Genomic DNA, 18,500 nt, shown 5'->3' with positions numbered 1-18,500 from the left:
CCATCACCGAACAGAGCCTATGGAAGCCATTTCATTGTTGTCTTCAATTCACCAGCAACATACACAAATGTAAGCTAAGGCGTCTTTTAAAGGAAAAAAAAAAAAAAGTGGTGAAGAATTTAAAACAATTCTTTAGCTATTAAGTATCTTGGTCTATTTCCCTCGGCTCCATAGCTTTTGGTAATTAAAATGGTTTCAACAGAGGATCCTAGAGTGCAGCTTCCTTTTTTTTTTTTTTTTTTTTTTCCTGCCTGTGTTGGCTCTCGTGTTCTTTGCTTAAATAATTAATAATCATTACTATCTGTTATGCAGCATGTGGGAGAAGAGTGAGTAATCTCGGATCCCAGGACATTTGCACCAGGCCTGTCCCCTTTGCATAAGCTTTCATCTGAGGCCTTCATTAGTTGGCACCAGGGTGTACATGGGCCGTCCTCCGCCTTCAGTGTTTATTAACCATAAAAAAGAGCCCCATCTGATGCGCCAGCTGGAGGCAAATACTGCTGATGAGAAGTAATTCCCCAGAAGAACAGTAATGAAGAAAGTGAGGGGAGGGGACGTGGAGAAGAGAAAACCACAAAGTTCATTTAGATCGAGCTGGACCAAAATGCAACTCTAAGTGTCTGTCACGTTACCCCAGAACCAGGCTTCGGGGTCACCAAAGAGCAAAGGATTTCAGGAACTCCCTGGCAAACATACAAATGTGAAACCGGAGGGTTTATAGTCTCAGATAGGTTTGACAATTTCTACTCTTATGACAGTGCAGAATAGGAGCAAAGCCACACGTATTTAACTGTAACAGGTCCCTCTACTTGTTCACAATCATGAAGGGCTGGGCAGTCTGCTACCTCCACAGGGCGAGGGATTGGCCCTCAGGAATGTTCTTTTTTTTCTTTTTTCTTTTTCTTTTATTTATTTATTTATTTGACAGACAGAGATCACAAGTAGGCAGAGAGGCAGGCAGAGAGAAGGGGGGAGGCAGGCTCCCTGCTGAGCAGAGAGCCCGACGCAGGGCTCGATCCCAGGACCCTGAGATCACAACCTAAGCCGAAGGCAGAGGCTTTAACGCACTGAGCCACCCAGGCACCCCACTCCTCAGGAATGTTCTTCAGTCTCATCCTAAACATACGGGTAGCATTGCAACATCTGCTGATAGGGCCCTGGTATGTGCCGGGGGAAAGAGCTGTTTTATTGTTTATTCCCAGAGAGTAAAGGCTATTTGCTTTTAGGAATGGTAATTTTTTAAAAAATTCATTTTGAGAGAGAGAGAGAGAGAGAGAGGTGGTTGGCACAAGCCAGGGAGAGGAGCAGAGGGAGAGCAAGATGGAAACTCCACATAAAGCAGGGAGCCCAATTCGGGGCTCGATCCCAGGACCCTGAGATCATGACCTGAACCAAAGGCAGACACTTACCTGACTGAGCCACCCATGCACCCCAGGAGAGTCATTTTTTAATATTTAATTGGACGATAACCAGCAGGGGAAAAGGTAACAAGTATCCTTAAAGGCTAATAAGCTAAGTATTTGGATCCAATTTGGAGTCGTATGCTGGTTTGTCTTTACTCGGTGATTGAAATGTTTCTGCACAGACAAAATACACTTACAGGACAGGCTGGTCTATCAGAACGCTCAGCCGAAGCAACGAATAATCACTTTTTTCCCATTGTTCCCAAGTGCAACATGAACAGGATTCTGTGATGGAGGGAAACCAGAGCTCTGGGGACAGGCTGGCAGCAGCCCGATGTTCACAGCTGCGCATAGCCCACTCGTGACACAAAATATATAGATTCACTGATCTACAAAATGCTTTCATCGTTGTGCTTAATAATTCCTTATTATCTCCAAAGTAAAATTAGATGACAAGTCGTCTGCCGAAGGGAGACACAGGGGACTGGCGCGTGTCTGTGGCGCTCCCGGCCTGCTGTGCCCTTGGCCCCCTATCACTCTGCCCTCCTAAGAGGAAGAGCTGCAACACGTGTAAACAGGAAGGCAAACATCGGGACCAGAGCAAAAGACAAATTATCTCACTTTCTTTCTTTTTTTTTTTTTTTAAAGATTTTATTCATTTATCTGACAGACGGAGATCACAAGTAGGCAGAGAAGCAGGCAGAGAGAGGAGGAAGCAGGCTCCCTGCTGAGCAGAGAGCCCGATGCGGGGCTCGATCCCAGGACCCTGGGATCATGACCTGAGCCGAAGGCAGAGGCTTTAACCCACTGAGCCACCCAGGCGCCCCTTATCTCACTTTCTATCTTCCTGGAAGTTATGAATTAATACTTAAACTGTGGTTCTCAAAACACAAAAAGAATGGGGGTTCTCATTTTTCTTTATGACCAAATCTTGTCATGATTTGGTGACAAGTCTCTTCCTTTCTCTCCCATCCTTGTTTTTATTTTATTTTATTTTTATTTTTTATTTTTTTAAAGATTTTATTTATTTATTTGACAGACAGAGATCACAAGCAGGCAGAGAGGGAGGCAGAGAGAGAGAGAGAGAGGGAAGCAGGCTTCCCGCGGAGCAGGGAGCCCGATGCGGGGCTCGATCCCAGGACCCTGAGATCATGACCTGAGCCAAAGGCAGCAGCCTAAACCACTGAGCCACCCAGGTGCCCCAGCCCATCCTTGTTTTGTACTTGCTAAACTCCTAGGCGGGAAGACCATCTTATGGGGTAACACTCGAGGTCCACTCTTGGCAAACCTACTTGAGAATAGCTCTCCTGCCCTGTAAGCCTGTGGCTCTGCTGTTGTTTCCTACGAGGCCTAAAATTTTGACTGTTAGACTTATCCCTTTGGCACAAAGGATAAGTGTAAAGATACATACATGTCTGGGAGCACAGAGAGGCTCTCCCCAAAGCTGAAAGGATAAAATACAGAATCACAAATGTGATGCATGAAGAGCGAGGGGAGGGTTGATGGCATTGGGGTCGGGGTTGGAGCTAGGCAAGAGGAATGGCTGCCCAATGGAAGGGACAGTCCTGGGCCAGGTATCTACATGGGTTTTATTTATGAATACAACAGTGTTCGGTGGGCCTCTGCATATGCCAGATATTGTGCTAGGTGGGAGTGGTTTGCAGCGATGATGTCCTTGCCCTCCTGGAATGTATAGCCATGCTGGACTGGGGTGAGCAGAGGTTAAGAAATGTCTCCTTAAAGACCAAATATTCAGTCAGGTGAATAAAGGAGAAGTGGAGAAGAACCACCGAGGCAAAGGGAACCACACTGCTGGAGTTCATGAAGCACAAAGTACCCTGTGATCAAGGATTAGGGAGAAAGTCTACGTGGGGCTGGAGCCCGTTCAGCCAAAGTGGTTCAGGATGAGGCTGGAGCCGGACGAGGCAGGGCCTCGGAGCCACGCTCAAAAGTTTGAACTTCATCAAGGAAATGGAGAGAAGTCATTGAATAGCAGAGGACTGGCAAGATCAGAACATCTTAAGAAGGCCGGTGGGGGTGCCTGGGTGGCTCATTTGGTTAAGCATCTGCCTTCGGCTCGGGTTATGATCCCAGGGCCCTGGGATCGAGCCCTGTGTCAGGCTCCCTGGTCAGTGGGGAGCCTGCTTCTCCCTCTCCTTCTGCCCCTCCCCCTGCTTGTGTGCTCCCTCTCTATCAAATAAATAAATAAATGAATGAAGGAGAGAGCACTTGGAAGTTATTGTTGGAGTCGTGATAAGAGCTGAGGATGGGTTAAGAGAAGTGGAGGTGGTAGAAAGTGGGGGGACTCAAGAGGGGGTTTGGGGGCAGAAGCGACATGGACTGGGTATGAGGGACAGAGGAGACAGCGTGTCAAGGGGACCGTAAGCTTCTGGTGCAAGCAACTGTGGGGTGTGTGGTGGCAATTATCCAAGGTGGAGGATGCTGACTTGATTTAGGGACCTATTAAGTGTAAGCTGGTGTGAACAGAGCAGGTGTAAGGTCTACTGAAACTGTGGATGTTAGAGGTTTCTCTTCTTGTCTACCCATTCCCCTTCCCTCCTTCCAAATATTGGTCCCTTTCTGTCTTGTAACATTGCCTTATTCTTTCAGAATTTTCCATGTCGTGTGTGGAAGATGATACTAACATTTTCGAGGTCATATCCTTCTAGCTCTTGATCTAATAGGAAAGGGAGCTTCCCTTCATTTCCAATTCAGAAAGTTTTAGGGAATGGGTGCCTGGCTGGCTTAGTTAAGTTGCTGCCTTCGGCTCGGGTTATGATCCCAGGGCCCTGGGATAGATTAAGGTCTCTGCTCAGCAGGGAGTCTGCTTCTCTCTCTCCCTCTGCCCCTCCCCTGGTTTATGCACGTGCTCTCTCTCTCAAATAAACAAATAAAATCTTTTTAAAAAGGAAAAAAAAGAAAGTTTTAGGGAAGCACTCCAATTGGGTCAGCTTGGGACATATTCTGCCTCTTAGCCAGTAGTAAATAGAATGTAGAACTTGACGGGTCCAGCTTGGGTCCCATGTCTCCCCTGTTTGTTTTTGTGGAGAGGAGAGGAGAGAATACTGTAATTGATAACATCATCAGGACCTCTGGGGGCTCGAGGGGAGGGAGGAGCAGTTTCCCAAGGGGAAGAGACAGTGCTAGGCTGTCAGAACTACCCGATGTTCCCTAAATCCTAAACCTTCAGTGTTTCATTCTAAGACTCTACAGATGGGTGGAGCCCAAGTTAATCCTGAAGTAATAATGTTGTCTAGAAAGGAAGAATTATCCAGCCCTGAGCTGATAGGGTAGCTGAGGGACGGACTGTGATGAACTTACTGTAACTTTGCACTATTAAAACAATAGATTTATGAAAAATTTGAAAGAAGGAAAAACATCCATTATTTCACATGGACACATTTTTTTTTAAGATTTTTGTTATTTATTTGACAGAGAGAAATCACAAGTAGGACAAGTAAGCAGAGAGGCAGGCAGAGAGAGAGGAAGGGAAGCAGGCCCCCCGCTGAGCAGTGAGCCCAATGCGGGACTCGATTCCAGGACCCTGAGATCATGACCCGAGCCAAAGGCAGCGGCTTAACCCACTGAGCCACCCAAGCACACCTCACATGAACACATTTTCGTTTCATGCATTCCTTTCCCACCTTTATTGTTAAGCATATATCTTTTATTTTTTTAAGTTTATTTATTTGAGAGAGACAGAGAGAGAGGGAGAGCAAGAGCATGGGGGAGAGGTAGAAGCAAGCTCCCCAATGAGCTGGGAGCCTAATGTGGGACTCAATCCCAGGACCTTGGGACCATGACCTTAGCCCAAGGCAGACACCCAACCAACTGAGCCACCCAGGTGCCACAAGCATATGTCTCTTATTTTTTATTTTATTTTTTAAAGGTTTTATTTATTTATTTGAGAGAGCACAAGTGAGGCGGTAGGGGATGGGACAGAAGGAGAGGGAGAAACTCCCAGCTGGGCAGGGAGCCTGCCTCAGGGCTCTATCCCAGGACCCTGAGATCATGACCTGAGCTGAAGACAGACGCTTAACCATCCAGGCACCACAACAAATAAAATATATTTTTTAAGATTTTATTTATTTATTTGAAAGATCACAAGTAGGCAGAGAGACAGGCAGAGAGATAGAAGGGAAGTAGGCTCCCTGCTGAGCAGAGAGCCTGATGCAGGGCTTGATCCCGACCTGAGCCGAAGGCAGAGGCTTTAGCCCACTGAGCCACCCAGGCGCCCCAATAAAATATTTTTTTAAAAATGCATTTAGGGGTGCCTGGGTGACTCAGTCATTAACCGTCTGCCTTTGGCTCAGGTCATGATTCCAAGGTCCTGGGATCAAGGGCCGCATTGGGCTCCCTGCTCCTTGGGAAGCCTGCTTCTCCCTCTCCCACTTCCCCCTGCTTGTGTTCCCTCTCTTGTGGTGTCTTTCTCTGTCAAATAAATAAATAAAATCTTTTTTAAAAATTCATTTATACATTATGTCTTGAATACCAAGCAACTTGTTCAGTTTTAATTGATTTATTTAAACATCAATATTTACATAAAAATAATTTGAATGTGTACATTTTTTGCGTTGGTGTGCTCTGGGAAACTAGAAGGATCAGCTGGCACACTCTATGGGCAAATATGGGTTGAGCCTTGGCGGTGGGCATAGTAGACTGGATACTAATGGGGAAAGGGACATGACTAAGACCTATTTCTGTCCTTTGAATTCATAATCTCATGCCTTTAATTTTAATTAAAGTCTACCTAATGTTAATAAAATTAAAATGTTCCTCAATTGTAACTAAAATAGTTATTAACTCAAAAAGAGTAATATAGACATTACAAAATGTAAGCACAGTAAAGTAAAAAAATATATATCCGTTTCTTCTCGCACAAGGATGGGGAAGAAATGTGAGGGGAGTGGAAGAGGATGGGGCGGAAAAGAGGCTAAAGGAAACGCTGGGAAAGCGGGGAAGGCAAGAGGCTTCTGAAGTGTGTTTAGTGTAACACCACGTTAACTGTTAAAATGTTGCAGATGAGGCCACTCTTATTAAAGACACGTGTCCCGGGGCGCCTGGGTGGCTCAGTGGGTTAAGCCACTGCCTTCGGCTCAGGTCATGATCCCGGGGTCCTGGGATCAAGTCCCGCATGGGGCTCTCTGCTCAGCAGGGAGCCTGCTTCCCTTCATCTCTCTCTGCCTGCCTCTCTGCCTGCTTGTGATCTCTGTCAAATAATTAAATAAAATCTTAAAAAAAAAAAAAAAAGACATGTGTCCCTTTAAAAGGGAAAGTGGGGGGCACCTGGGTGGCTCAGTGGGTTAAGCCGCTGCCTTCGGTTCAGGTCATGATCTCAGGGTCCTGAAATCGAGTCCTGCATCCGGCTCTCTGCTCAGCAGGGAGCCTGCTTCCCTCTCTCTCTCTGCCTGCCTCTCTGCCTACTTGTGATCTCTGTCAAATAAATAAATAAAATCTTTCAAAAAAAAAAAAAAAAGGGAAAGTGGGTGTTCAAAGCAATTCATATTCTGCCCCCAAAGGGCTGTTTCTAACCCTAACCCTAACCCTGTACTCTCTCCAGACAGAGCCATCTAGCAGATACAGAAACATTTTAATCGTGGACCCTTTCTCCCTAAGGAAGATGTTCTCCCCACCACGATTCATGATAGTTTAAGTTTAACGGACCCACGCAGGCCCATCCCTGAGCTTTCTGGGCTCCGTGGATCCCAGGTCAGACAGGCCTCCAATTCAAGATCCGGCCCAGCGGCCCCTAACGTAGGGGTGCTCCACTTCCACCGCGCAGGAAGACCACGCCTCTCAATGTTTTGCAACCTCGTCCGCTTCAGATTTTTCAGGGGTCCCGGAGAAACCGGCCTCGCCGAGGATTCCGCCCTGTCTGACCGCTCCCATTTCTAAACACAGACTCGTGCGTGGGAGAGGCCATTATTTTTACCGGATCTCTGGCTCCTGGAGCCGCTAAAGCACAGGCAGAGTCGCTTCACCGCAGAGCCAGCACCATCCTTAATCCGGGCTCCGCCCTCAGACCACCTCCTCCTCCGAGCCCCCGCCCCTCTTCCCCTGCCCACCCGCCCCGCCCCCGCTCCGCTCCACCCCTTTGCTCAGAGCGCGGCTCGGCCACTACCCGCGACCCTGTTCCACCCGCCCATCTCGTGGCCCCGCCCCGGGATCTCTGGCCCCACCTTCTCCCGAGGAGCCCAATGAACGTCTCCGCGCTCCACTCGGCACCCGCCCCGTATGCAGAAGGCCCCGCCCCATAGGCCAAGTTAACCAATGGGCGCCCCACGGCCCCGCAGCCCCGCCCCACCCTCACGTCCCTCCCCTGGCGCCCGGCCCTTCTCACCTCCCACCCCCGACACAGCCCGCCCCCCCCCCCACCCCACCCCACCCCACCCCGGGCGTTGCGGTGGCCGCGCCTCCGCCGCCCGCGCGGAGCCAGATGCCGCCCCCTCCGCCGGTCCCTCCCCCGGCGGCCTGGCGCCTCCCTCCCACCCCGCCGCGGTGACTCACGGAGCGGGAGGCGGAGGCTCAGGCGGCCGCTCCCGCTGCTGCTGTTGCTGCTGCTGCTGCCGCCGCCGCCGCCGCCGTCGCCGTCGCCGCCGCCGTCGCCGCCTCTGCTGCTGCTGCTGCCGCCGCCGCCGCGGCTGCTCGGGCTGAGCGCGCCCCGGAACAGGCCGCCGCGCGCGGTGCACGGACCCGCAGCCCCCGCCGGCCCGGCCGGGTCGGGCGGCCCAGGTAAGTGCCGAGGCCGTCCCCGCGCCCACAGCGCCGCGCCGGGGCTCTGGGGAGCCGCCGGCCCTTTGTCTCCCGGGGAGGGGCCGAGGAGGGCGCCCCCGAACCCTCTCGGACCCACTGGCTGGCCCCCGGCGCGGCGCCCTGGTCTGGGCCCGGCCTCCGCGCCCCGCCTGCTGGCCGCCGCCTCCCGCCTCCCGCCGCTCGCCGCCGCGGACGCCGCCACAGACCACCCTCCAGCCTTCCTCCCCTTCGCCCAGGGGTCACCTCCACAGGTGTCCGAGCCGCCCACCCCGTTGTTCGCCGCCGCGTCGGCGCGGTTGTCACCGTCTGTCAGCACTCCAGGTCCCGTGCCCTCCCGACTCCCCCCTCACCTGCTCCCCGCGCTCAGCATCCCGACCTTTCCGTGCAGAGCCCCTCCGTCTGTCCCCAAAGTAAATGCTGCCAAGGTCTGGCCCCGGGGCCGCCCTTCCTCCCTCTCGTGTGATTGAACGGTCGCTTCCCCATTCCACCGCTCCGGGTGACTGCTCCTGGAAGGCGCACACTGCAGGCACATGTGCCACCTGTATGGCGGGTGTGGATCCAAATGAACCACCGGGAGCTCCAAACTGCACTTGTCACCTCCTTCTCGTCACCCCCACCCAACCACCTTCCTTATCCTTGAACGTGGTAACCCAGGTACCTAGATAGGTCTGGACACCCACCCTCTGTTAGGCCCCGCATGCCTTCCTCTCTCGTGCACTGAACTTGTCTGAGCAGTACCTGCTGTCAGGTTAGCCCCTGGGAAGGCTGAGGAGGAGGTTTGCGTTGGCAGCAAATCAAGAGTTTTATGAATAATGAGATGTGTGGCTTGCAGCACCTCCTATCTGAGAATCTAAGTATGCTGGAGCTGTTAATTATTTTGTCTCCTGTCACTCAAAGAACTTAGGGAAGTGTGCCTGGCCGGCTGCTGGGTAAATTGAGGCACAGGGTGTGTCGGTGTGGGACCTGGAGGCAAGTCAGAGTTTGTCCTAAAGTTTTGTTCCCAAGTGCCTTGGATCTTAGCTCGCTGCTGCAACTACTGGGCTCTTGTTCCTGGTTTTGGGTAAATCGAGGCACGGGTTATGTCTGCATGGGACCTGGAGGCGGTTTTATTTCCAAGTGCTTTGGATCTTAGCTCCGTGCTGGAACTACTGGACTCTTGGTCCAGGATTTAGACCCTAAATGATACTCATCTTTCGGGCCAATTAAAGTGTCCAGAGATGCCAGTTTCCTCTGATTTAAAGCAGGACTTTGAATCATAAAAAAGGTGCTGTCTGTAGAACTTTAGGGTGTCATTTGTGGTTTTCTGGTGGAGTTAGTGAGGAACCTTGTAAAATGCAAGTTACCTCTGTGAGATGGAGACTCATCCGTTCAGTGGTGAGCGCTCTCTGTAGGACAGGCACCATGTCCAGCACCCAGGCTCCAGGTGGTGAAAACGGACCCAGCCCCTGCCCTCCCGAAGCTGACACTCTAAAGAGGAAGGAGTAAACAAATATCAACATAATTCCAGTGGCATTAAGTGCTGCTATGAAGAACCAGTTTGGATCTTATTCCAAGGGCAGTTAGAAGCTGTTAGAGGATTTTAAGCAGAGAGGTGATAAGATCTAAGTTTTCAAAGATGGTTCTGGCTGCCGTATAGAGACTGGATTGTAAGGCACAAAGGGAGAAGCGGGGATAGCAGTGGGCAGGTAGATGACTGCAGCTTACAGGCAAGAGGCGGAGGTGGCTCCGGGGACCAAGCTGGTGGTGGTAAAAGGGTAAAAGTGAAGAGCCTGCACCTCCCTCCCCCCCTCCCCCAGGAGAGGCTGAGAGCTGGAAAGCAAAATGTCAGGAAACACCGACTCAGATTTATATGTATAGCAGATAATTTCTAGATCATAGGCAGGTTTAGCTCAGCTCACCTTGCTCAGCCCCTGTTTTGAATCAGGCAGGCGCTGTGCTGGACCCAGGGATACAGACGAGAACGAGGTGAATGGGAGTGGGCTCCACGTTGCAACAGTGCGTTACCGGAAGGGTCACCTCCTCCTCGATAGAAGAGGGTTTCTGGGCTTAAAAACCAGTTAGAGATGGAGGAGCACAGAACACAGTGGGCTTCGACCCCATATTTGGCTGCATTATTTAAATGAGAGAATTTTTATTGCCCTGCCGATGCTGTGAGATGTTGCCCAAGGAAATTGGGACTGTTCTCATGGTAGATGAGACGACCAGTCAGTGGCCATGCACTTGAACTATTAACCAGAATAAAACTTGATCTCTGTGCTGCTCCAAGAGTGTGCTGTCAGAACATGTCAGAGGCAGAAGACCTTGGGGGGTTGTGTAGGCCAGCCCTCTCTTTTCTGGCTGGGGATCTGTGGCCCCTAGAGGCTATGTAACTCCCGAAATCCCATAGAGTCTGTACATTTTTTAATGGCATCTGCCAATTTCTACTTCTGTTTCAGCTCCAAGTGTACCTGCCTGACTCTCAGCTTTCTGAGGCTAGGATCTCTGGTGGATTCATCTTTGCATAGCTCCCGACGTCAAAAGCAGTGTCCTGCACAAAAAATAAACTCATCGGATATTAGTTGACTTGCCTGGGTGTCTCAGCACCTAAAACTAGAAGCCAGGAATCCTGTCCCTGTCTTATTATCAAACCACACTTCCTGCAGATCCCTCCTCATCCAGGGTGCAGTACAGTGGGAAAGCCAGCCTTCCCCACCTCACTGGGCTCAAAGAACAGGGCAGCCCTCCCTCGATAGATTCGCAGATTCGCTCTCTTTCCAGCCCTGCCTACAGAGAACAGCTGCGGGGGTGCTGACCAAGTCCTTATTCAACACTCAGCAAAGATCAGAGCATGCACTTTGTACCAACACTATCTTAATTTCTGCCCTTACGAGCTGCGTGACCTTCAGCAAGTAACCTAACCTCCCCTCGGTTTCCCCATGCGAAAAATATTAATCCTTCAGGAAGTTGTTGGGAGGATTAAATTAGGTAATACCTATCAGATGCTTAGAACAGCACCAAACACTTAGTATGTGGTTGGTGGAAGTAATAGTTATCATTTCATTGTTACTTATCTGTTTCTTATTCGCCACCGAAGTTCTTTGAGGGCAGAGGTTTCTTTTCTTTTTTTGGTCTGCTGTTGTAGTCCAGTGTCTAAACTTTGTAGGCACTCAGTAAATATTTGTGGAATGGAATGACGTATTAAACACCTACTTTATGCCAGGCCCTGTGGTAGGTGCTGGGGGTAGAGCCAAGGGCAAGATCTCACCAGGACCCGTGGTCTAATGAAGATTATCTTCTGGTGACAGAGACAAACAGTAGATAGATAAGAACAAAACAATGCAGGATGGCGAAAAGAGATATGGGGGGAATGAAACAGGGCACTAAGATGGAGATAACCGGGATGGGGGTCAGGATAGAACTCTAGCTCGCTCTCAGGAGGTGACTTTGAGCGGGGACCCGGCTGGTACGCACAGAGGACAGCAGGAGCTATGAGCCCAGTGGGGCTGGAGCATGTGACCAAGGAGTTGACAGGGGCTGGATCTGTGGCCCCGGTGAGGAATTTGGATCTTACTCATCAATTCTGAACAGTGGAAAGTCACTGCATGAGAACTCCTCCCTGAGGGGCCATGCTAGGAGAAAGAGCGGGTTGCTAGGAGCAGCAGTGAGTCGGCCCTCCTTGTCCTGGGAAGGCTTTTGGAGGCCAACAGGCTAGCAGTGTTGACTTCATTCCCATCAGGTTCCCCGTTTCGCCGGCCTAGGTGCCCAGGAGATACGGGAGCCATCTGCTGGCTAACAAAGGCCCAGGTGTGAGTGTGTGTGTCCTGCAGATTCCTTTGACCTTCTTTACTGCCTCCCCAACCCCAAGAATGAGGATAATCAGTTTCTTAAGTTGAATGAACGTGCATTGCCAGCTCTTAACGTCTTGCCTTATACCACGGCACGTTGTATGTTCTTTGCTCCTCTCTGTATGAGTTAAAGCTTCTTTTTTAAAAAATTAATACCTGTCCCACTTTATTTTTTAAGATTTTATTAATTTTTTTTAGAGAGCCCAAGTAGGGGGAGCAGTAGGCAGAGGGAGCGAGAGAAGCATGCTCCCCCAGATTCCAGGACCCTGAGACCATGACCTGAAGGCATCTAAATGCCTAACTGACTGAGCCACCCAGGCGCCCCGAGTTAAAGCTTCTTATCTTGGCAGTGACACCGAAATAATAAAGTTTTGCTGCTGGTCTTCATGTGAGCGTCAGGGATGGCCACACATGTATGTGTCAGCATCTTTGTTGGGGGTATCCTGAGATTGACTGGGTAGCTGCTGTCCCCCACCCCACCACCGCTTCTCCTCCAGGCCCCTGGGTCGGAGCCGTCTGGCCACACTGTCTTCCATGAACCCCTCCTGTTTGATCAGGAGCGTGGTGGTACCTAGAAGGCGCTGGCTGTGTTCCGTCTGGGCTGTGAGCAGTTTGGAAGCTCAGGAGAGCACTCAGAGAAATGGCATTTAGAACCTAGGGGCTCCACTGGTCAGGAATCCAGAGCTGGCCTTGTTAGACGGGGTGCTGTTGGCCAGCTTCCCATTCAGGCATCCCCCTTGTCGGTTGGTGTTCACGATGCCTCTTGCTCTGCTAACCTTGAGAGGCCAATACAAGCCTGTGGGAGTCTAAACTTGGTGTTGCAAGTCATTCTCAGGCTCCTGGGACATTTCATTGGCAGAATCCAAAATGCCTGTTAGTCGTATGTCATCTGTAGCCTTGTAAAAACTAAGCCCAGAGTGGGTGCAACCCTTTTGTCAAGTAATCATTTTTTTTTCAATGAGAGTCATAGTGTTCATTGAGAAAATGAATGAACATGGCATTTTACATACATCGTCTCGTTCAACCCTCACCCCGATTTCAGAGATCTACACCATTAGTGCTAATTTGCACATTCAGACGCTGAAGCCTGCAAAGACTAAGTAATTGGTTAGAGATCAAGCTAGTCAGGAACAGAGTCAGGATTCAAACCCGGGCAGTGTGTTTCTCCTGGTCACGAGCTCGGAGCCCCATGTTAGATACTGCTTCTACAGTTAGATACAGTAGAGAAGAGAAAAATCTCTCTTGAGCCCCGCGTGGGTGACAGTGTTAGGGCGGCCAGACTTAGCTGCAAATCCTGCACCCTTTCCCTGTCTCAGCTGGCCTTGGGCATGCTAATTAACCTCCCTTTACCTTACTTTCCCCAACTGTAAATGGGGATAATGATACTTGTACCTTCATAGCTCCCAGGGGCATTGTGATGTTTGAGCCAAAGTGCTTTTGAACTTCTTTTATGAAAGGGCGCTGGGCACCAATTGCTGTTATACTCGGTTATTAAAGACCCATTATGCCCTGATCCTCCATGAAGCCTTGTTAAAAGGGAAAGACAACAGTCCCAAGAGGGAGAGGTGTCCTTGCGTGGTGGACATGGCTGCACCAAAACATTGTTTTCCTCCTTCTGGAGTTTCTTAAGGATTGAGGGTCATGACTGTTTCTCCATTTTTCCTGGTTGTGTTGTAGTGTATAAGCTTCTGTACGCAGGTCTGTATGCCTCACAACATGATCGAGGGCGGTGAGGGCAAGACAGAGAGGGGGGATGAAGGGCTTGGTGCCTAATACTGGCTCTGATGTCTTTATGAGATAAGCCAAGGATACAGAGATGCCAAGAAGTGATGGCCATCTTTCATACGTTCTTCCTTCTAATGATTCACTGATTCAGTTAATAAATATTTACAGAACTTGATTACAGCCTGGACTCCATGGTAGGCACGGAAGTACGGTGACGAGCAGGGTTAAAATAGTTCTTCCCCATGCAAAGCTTACAGTCTAAGGCCAAGAGGCTTATTATCTGGATGGAGTCGTTGGACTAAAGAGAGAATGTGTTGGTGAGTGTTTTGAACTCTCAGGAGTCAGAATATAATTTCTGGGTGTACACATGGGCTCCCCTGGGTACCTACCCTAGGTGGGCATTAAGGTGTAGGAGAGTGTGTTTGGCTTCCCAGAAGGGCAGGGGAAGAGTTAATAGCTTAGAGCCCTTTTGTGTCATATGTAATAAAAGCTGCACTTGGTGTGGGCAGTAAGAGCTCATTTCCACTTAAAGCCTCAACTCTTTGTTACTTGAGTTCAAGTCAGGAAGGAATGATCATGGGCTCCTCCCAATTTTTTTTTTTTTTTTTTAAATTTATGCCACCAATCTGGTGCCTTTCTTTAGAAATGACCACTAGACCTGGGCTCTCCTGCCTGTCCGGTCTCCTTCGGGAAAGCAAGCATATGGCAGCAGGTGGGCTCTGGGGTGAGCTGCTTGGTGCTCTCTGGCAGGCCCACGGGGCTCCCGAACTGGTGCCTGTAGACACCTGTGTGGGGTCGATTTGTACACAGTGGGGGGGGGGGGGGCGAGGGTTATTTCTTCCCCAAGTCTTCCCTGCATCAGGCCTCAGGATCCCTTCAAAGAGCGAGGTCAGGCAGGCCCCGCAGGTCATGGGAAAGCACCCAGTGTTCTTCCTCTGTCCCTCCGGCAGGGCTGGGTGGAGGGGACAAAGAGCCGGCAGGGGCAGCCGCTGCCCGTATTCAGAGTGGGAGGAAGACCCAGCACAGCATGCTCCGGGGTGACGTCACTTTCACCCAGCCCCTGACATGTCACGGCCTTCCTGGCACTCATTCGCCACCCTTTCAGTCCGGGGGCCGATCACCATTCTGCGCCCGATCAGGAGGAAACAGCCGGCCCGGCAAGAAGGCCAGGTCACTCAGTGTCCCCGACTTCTTTCAGTGTGCTTGGAGCCCACAGTGACGCTGGTTCCGCCAGGAGAAAGTGACCCACTTCCATGTCCTCTGCCACGTGGAGAGCCGGGTGGGAGGCTTTCGGAGACCAGCTCCAAGTAAGCTTCTCTCAGGCCGGAGTATCTCCTGAGTATCCACCCACATGCTTCCTGCTGCTGGACTCCTGCGGTCCGTGCCCCTGAGCTGAGTAACAGCTCCAAGACAGATGAAGTTACTGCCTCGTCATCTCGCAGGCCTGGATTCTGCAAGTGAAGCTTCCTGTGGGGGTCAGGATCCCTGTGGGTTCAAACACCTTTCCTGACGTGGGCCCTACCCTTGTTCTTCCTGCTAGATCACCAGGCAAACCGGAGACCCCGTTTCCAAGGTCATGGGTTAGCCTTGACAGCAATCCCCGCCCCCAGACCAAGGCTCGCAGCCCCCTGCTCCAGGCAGCCCTGGCTCTGCACAGTCCCCTCCTGACCCTCGCCTCTCACAGAATGTTCTGCTGCAGGAATATGAACTGAAATGTTTTGGACCTTCCAGTTTCCTTCTATTCTGTTCAGGTAGAGAACATTTGAATGATTTTTGCTCTTTGTGATTCCGTTTCTTCCCTGGGGGTGGGGGTGGGGTGGAAGAAGGCTGATTTGTAGCCAGGACGGTGTGAATACTGCAAAGATGATTTGGGGGGTTTTAGCAGGTAAAGTGGTTCTGAGCCCCCGAATGATCCAGTTGTATTTACAGAGATGGTAGGGTCAGCTCGGGTAAGCCATGATCTCAGACATGCGTGCGGGCCGTTGCTGACCGTGTGTTCCACTTCCCAACTGAGGCAGTGTGTCATCCCCCTCACCCCCTGACCCTCTGTCTGTCTGTCCTGCTGTTGCCACTGCCTGGTGGCCTCTCAAGGCACGTGGCATTCCTCCAGCTGATCGCTGGCGTTGCAGGAAGATGGGGTGCTGGTGATTTTTAGGAGGACTTGGTGGGGCCTACAAGTTAGCAGGTCAGCTGTGGGGTGTCTTCCCAGGGCCCTGGCTCTGCTTTGCTGCACGGCGCAGCCTTCTGGAGCGGGGTCGGCACGATGAGTAGAGGACGTGGTGGGGCCTACACGTCCAGCAGGAGTGGCGTGGCCTGGGCAAGTAGATCCTTCTGCAGCCCCGAGGGGGAAGCTGCCTCTCCACCCGAGAGTACACCCGCGTGTACCGTCACCTCGCGTTTGCTGCAGGTGTCGGCTGTGCACGGTCTGTCTCTAGGGGAGAGAAGAGGGTTGTTAGGCCCAAGAGCCGTGACCGAAGAGCCTGAATGCTCCCCACCAAGCACTTCCTGGACCAGCGGGACCACCCAGGGGAAGAGCGCTCTCTCACTCTTGTCTTCTAACCCCATTCCCCTTCCTTTAGAAAGTAGCATTCATTTCTTTGGGCCTGGGTCATCGAAGCACAGTATAGAATTCAAGAGGCTATACTGCCTTCCTTCCTGGCATCTCTGCCCTAGGAGAGACCACCGTCAGCCCGTGTCCTGTACATCTTAACCAGAGACGTTCTACATGTGTGCAGAACAAAGAGAGCACAAGCTGGGAGGCAGGAGAGGGGGAAACAGGCTCCTCGCTGAGTAGGGAGGCAGATGTGGGGCTCAATCCCAGGACCCCGGGATCATGAGGTTAGCCGAAGGCAGATGCTTAACCAACAGAGCCACCCAGGTGCCCCACAGTTAGCCTTATTCTAATTCTAGAGAGCAGTTAGGCAAATCCTGATTGTGGGATGTCCTAGAGACAGTATTCCTGGACTCTAAAAATTGTTCATGTCGTGATAGACAACAAAAAGCTGGTGAACCATTCCAGGCTAAGGGACAGGAAAGATTATGGGGACCCAATGCACTTGAGATCCTCCATTGGATCCTGGGTTGGAAACCAGTGACGGCCAGGGTCTCACGGTCAGGAGTTCAAGCCGCATGTTGGGTGTTGGGATGACTTAAAAATAAAATCTTAAAAACAATAACAACAACAAAAACCAGTGATGGCTGCGGAGGGGGGACTGGGAAACTGGGACAAGGGTATATATCATGGAATATTTCTGGGTCAGTATGAAACTCCTTGGGGGTACAAGTAGTGTCCCTGTTGTATGTGGGAGGATGGCCTTAGGAGACAGTGATGAGACGTTTAGCAAAGGATTGTGATGCCCACAGCTTACTTTCAAATAGCTCTGGAAGAAGAACGGGCTGCACATCCCCATATGCCCACAATATGGAGAGACATGAGACAAACGTGGCAAAACGTTAGCCAGCGGTGACTCTCAGGGCACGTATTGGGGTGTTCCCTGTACCAATCATTCAGCTTTTCCATGGCTTTGACATTTGTCATAATAAAAAGGTGAGGAGAAAAAACCCCCAAGTTTGTTCCATCTGAAGTCTATTTTGGTCTGGTTCCGTAGGCTTTGCCTGGCTTTCCCTTGGCATCCTGGGCTACCGTCCTGGGTTTCTGGCTTCTTTCTTCTTCCCTTCCAGCACGCTCAGTGGTCTATTTCCCTTTCTCTTAGGAACCTCTTCTTTGGGTGTTATTCTTTTTTGGAGTTGGACATTTTTATGACCTAGTCTCTTTCTGGCAGACGTACATGGCTTTTCTAGAAGCATTTAAGGACCAGTGCGCATTGGTGCTGGTATCCTTGTTTTGTTTCCATACTGCATTATGTGCTTCAAGTAAATTTGCAAGGAAGTTTGGTTCTCTGAGACTGAAAGCCGCAGCGTCGAGAATACCATCACACTAGTCTGTAGCGCCATTAGCCTCTCTGTCTGCGAACCTTGCTCGAAGCTTTTTCTTCGCCGCTGTGAGTTTTTGCAGGAGGTCAGGCTCCGCTGGCATTACGTGCACACGGGCTGGTAAAAGACTCCTGCGTCTCATTTTATGAAATGGGACAGTCTTGGGTGGGTATCTGGCTTGTAAAACCAGGAGGTTTTTTTTGGTTTTTTTTTTTTTTTTTTTTTTTGCCAGGGGAGTGGTAACAAGCCAGTTTTGCTGGGAGCTTCTGCTCCCCGTCCGTGGCTTGGTGACTAATGGTTTCGTGGCTTTGGGAATGAAGGATGTCATTACAAGTGGATGATGGGGATTTGGCTGCTGAACTGGATTATCTGGGTGTGCCTCTGGGTGTTGGTGCCTACACCCATTGGGAATGGGACGGTTTCTTTCTCAGGCTTCACATGGGCCCCTGGCAGCCTCCAGTCCATTTCGGTCCACTGTTCTGAGTGTCTCTGTGGTGGCCCGGAGCTAGGTGACCGTGGCCAGATTTCTGCTGTGTTAGGTGCTGCGTTTTCCCCGCCCCCTGGGAGCACAGGTGTTTTCCTGACCGTCCCTCACCTCTCCAGCCACCACCACGTTTGCCCTCAGGCTGGAGTTTTGTGACCCCCGGGGTGTACTCATCTTCATATTACCAACATCCCCCCCCAGCTAATAGAATAAACACATGTGGATTCTGGAGTTGTCTTTGTTTAAAACATTTTTGGTTTTGACTATCAGCTTGTTAAACATTTAGAGAGGGAGGAAACTCGGTCTTCGCAGCCTCTTAGGGGGAGGTTTCCTCCTTCCTTGGATTATTTTTTTGTTCAGAGGTAGCTGGAGGGAAAG

General features: G+C 50.8%; 1 protein-coding gene across 1 annotated transcript in view; it reads left to right on the top strand.

Annotated features, from left to right (window-relative positions):
• The first annotated feature begins 8,049 nt into the window (after positions 1-8,049).
• The window catches only part of CTNNBIP1 (catenin beta interacting protein 1), a 47,173-nt gene continuing 36,722 nt past the window's right edge, over positions 8,050-18,500 (top strand). Inside the window, exon 1 of the mRNA XM_059375146.1 lies at positions 8,050-8,135. The gene's annotated coding sequence lies outside the window, so the exon portion shown is untranslated. The remainder of the gene's footprint in view (positions 8,136-18,500) is intronic.

The sequence above is a fragment of the Mustela nigripes genome, chromosome 14 (assembly GCF_022355385.1).
Source record: "Mustela nigripes isolate SB6536 chromosome 14, MUSNIG.SB6536, whole genome shotgun sequence".
Classification (NCBI taxonomy): Eukaryota; Metazoa; Chordata; class Mammalia; order Carnivora; family Mustelidae; genus Mustela; species Mustela nigripes.
The sequence above is the reverse complement of the archived record's forward strand: the minus strand, read 5'-3'. Positions and strand labels throughout refer to the sequence as shown.